General features: G+C 41.8%; 1 long non-coding RNA gene across 1 annotated transcript; it reads left to right on the top strand.

Annotated features, from left to right (window-relative positions):
• Window positions 1–297: 297 nt before the first annotated feature.
• On the top strand, window positions 298–1,546 carry LOC123137777 (uncharacterized). Its single transcript, XR_006468498.1, has 2 exons — window positions 298–767; window positions 886–1,546. It is a non-coding gene; the product is annotated as an uncharacterized lncRNA (long non-coding RNA).
• Window positions 1,547–3,379: the final 1,833 nt, after the last annotated feature.

The following is a 3,379-nucleotide window of genomic DNA, read 5'->3' as shown; positions in this document are numbered from 1 at the left end:
TGGGTTTTTGTAAAGACTTTTAAATGTGGTTTCATTAAGAACAGTATAATCGCATTTAATCCCTGCCCTCACATCGATTTGCATTTTCGGTCGTCCGTTTTCATGATTTAGGCGCTCCTGGCCGTCAGATCTCGTCTTAAAAACGATCTGTCCCGCACTGTGTGTAATCTGGCCTGTGGGCTGCTGCTCCAGAGGCCGAAACGAAGGCCTCTGGTAAACTGGGCCGTCAGCCAGCCCACTCTAGCGATTCGCTAAAGAGGTGCAGTGTTGGGCTTCGCTAAAAGTGATCGCTCGATAGAGAGGCCCCTTTCCCCTCTCGAGAACTCCTCTTCCTCTGACCTAGACGGGATCGCCCCGCCGCCGCCGCACCGTTTTGATCTCCGCATCACCGTCGTAGTACCCTCTGCTCCCACCCTTTCTCCTCCAAATCGCTCGGCACTTCGAGTCTGCATCACCTCCAGAAACCCTAACCCCAGCCCCCACCCCAGCCCCAATGGCGAAGCCGGCGAGGTACGACGACGACAAAGACGACGAGGAGGTCTCCTCCTCCCCCTGCGAGGAGCAAACGGACCTGTCCGACGCTGGCGGCTTCGAATCCGGCGAGGAGGGGGTAAAGGGCGAGGCGGATGGGGAGGTGGACGAGGAGGAGACCGAGTCTGTCACAACTCACAACCGGTGCGGGCGCTGACGACTAGGATGATGGCGGTGCTGCCGCTGCGGGCGGGGAAGAAGTTGAGGAGGAGAGGGAGTCCACCGACGATGACGAGGTGAGCGAGGCGCTAGGGTTTGGGTGCTCGAATTAGAGGGTTTCGATGGTAATCAGTTTTGTTGATAGTTATCTGCATCCGGCTTCAGTAATAATTTAGAAACATTCTCGCATAATAGTAAATTTGGGACATCTACATCGCCGGGCTTTCTTGTGGGCTAGTGGGGCAGCTGCAAGGCAATCCCACTCAAAAAAAGCTGCCAGACAACCACGTTACTGATGTAAGTTTGCTCCTCTTCATTGGGAAAGTAGTCCTGATGTGCTCTTATGCTCTTTTGAATAATTAGTTATCATTAGTTATTGAATTGTTTACTGTGGCATTCCTTTTGAATCCGAGTGGAGAGGCTGCAAGGCAACGGTTTGTATATGAAGTAAGGCTTTGTGTCATTCCTTTTGAATCCTCCAATAGCAGACTTGAAGAACATTATAACTCTGGATGTCTGAATAAGGCATGTTCTGTAACTAGCATACTCTACACCAAAAAAGTTACTTAGTGGTGCTTCATTGTTCTTCAAACGCTCCTTTTCAGATATTTAACACATTCTTTTGTTGGTATGCAGGTTTGAACAGTGGGCATTTGTTGGACTGATATCATGATATTTGTGATTACTAACATGTATACTATGCATTATGCACACATATTAATTTGATCTATCAAAAAATGTACTCTATTTCCAATCAATAACCTATCCATTCCCCACACCTTATGACTTTCTTGTTTTTTTGTTTCACTCGTTGTGGCAGATTCTACAACCATCATATTTGCACGCCATCTTGGGTGAGCTCATGTTTGTCGACGCAGTGCAAACTATTATTATTCATTCAGATCTTGTTTGTGAATTTTGTCTACACAAAATATACTCCTCGTAGATCATACTCGATTAGGCATGATGCAACCTGGGTGATTAAGGTTCTTTCATTTTAGGACCTTGAGCTGGTTGCCTGGTTTGTGAGAATATGTGGTGTCAGATCAGGCATGATACATTTTGACAGCTTGAGCAAGTTGTCTGGTTTATGATGCATTTAAATGAAGAAAAAAATAGAAATAGTGGCGAGATCCCTAATTTCACTATTGTCCTTGTCTAGAGCAAAACTAATGTTGATTGATTAACTGGTATAAGCAAGTCCACATCCATCAACTAGAAGGAATGCCGGCCGCTTAAGCATATACTCTATGCAAAATATTAGGAGTCGGCCGCTCAATATTTTCTTGCAAATTCATGAGTTATCTGCTATATGGAAAGATAGAGTCGCCAAATTAATTACGAAAAACCATGCATCGATAGAAAAGCGTGCGATCATAACCTCTGAGGATAGGGTGCACTTCATGAGATATCTTCCCATATTTATCTGCACCATTGATGATGTCGCAATCACCTTTTTTCTAACAACCCACTTTAATATTATTCCTATATTGTCGTCTATGTTAAATTCATCTCTTCCTTTGATTCAGCCACACTTGATATTATTTATGGAATAGAGTTTCTTTTATTCAAGTAGAACTTTATCCCACATCCGTACGAACATTTATTATTTTTCTGTCATTTTAATGCAAGCCTGTAGGTATATTATTGGGATGAATATCATGTTGGCTGAGGTAATCTAAGGCAATAATGTCTATGGTTGTGGTGACTCTGGCCTTCCGTACGACAAGCATTGTGAAAGTATTTTTTATTGAGCTTGCATCTCAGGCTGTGGGATGGCTATTGATTCATTTCATATTTTACACATGCTCTAGCTACCCATGAGCAATCCAAGCTCACTTTTGTTTCACATACTGATCCATATTTATGTGATTTGTAGATGAAACCAAACAATTGGCGCACATTTGTTACAACATTATTTTGTTAATATCTAGCATGTTAGTTTATGGTCTTATGTTTAGTCATTCTACAAAAAAATAAAGAAACTCCTATCATTTTAATGGAGATATGGATGGGTGTGGCAACACGTGCTATCAATGGATCCAACTTTTATTACATATGTGTTTAGTTCTACCACAGCCTTTGGTTTATTGTCTTGAGTTGTCTCTTTCCCAGATAGAGACAATTTAAATTCACAAATAAAAACAAGTTTTCGGAAAGGAAGCCACTCTAGCTTAGTGAAAAGAGCTAAGATGTGGAGATGCCTTTGACTAATGTCTAAAGGCATAAATAATTTCAGGTAACAAAAGCATGCCAGATAGACTGAGGGGTCTTCATGAAATTCAAGATGGTGGTGATTTCTTACCTGGTGTTGAAGGATATGTGTACACAATACTAGCATGTAGTGTATCTCCTTGTGCAATCCGTTTTTCCCACGGAACTAAAATGAGTCGGTATGAAGAAACACAATATTGCTTAAGCGGTGTTTTCTTTACATCTGAGCAGAACATTTTCATCTGAGATGAGTTGTAAACACCTTCCTCTAAATAATATTATCACAGTTCTTATTTACCATTCTTGAAGTTTGAGGACATGTTTTTCCATGGATTCAACTGCAAATGGGATATTTATCTTTTTTGTGGGATAGGGGGTGCTTATCTTAAACATTGGGCACAACATATTAATATTGCTGAACTCCTTACTTATTGTTTACTCCATATAGCAGATAACTCATGAATTTCGGCTAATA

The sequence above is a fragment of the Triticum aestivum genome, chromosome 6B, assembly GCF_018294505.1.
Source record: "Triticum aestivum cultivar Chinese Spring chromosome 6B, IWGSC CS RefSeq v2.1, whole genome shotgun sequence".
NCBI lineage: Eukaryota > Viridiplantae > Streptophyta > Magnoliopsida > Poales > Poaceae > Triticum > Triticum aestivum.
Note: the sequence above shows the minus strand (reverse complement) of the source record. Positions and strands in the feature narration are given on the sequence as shown.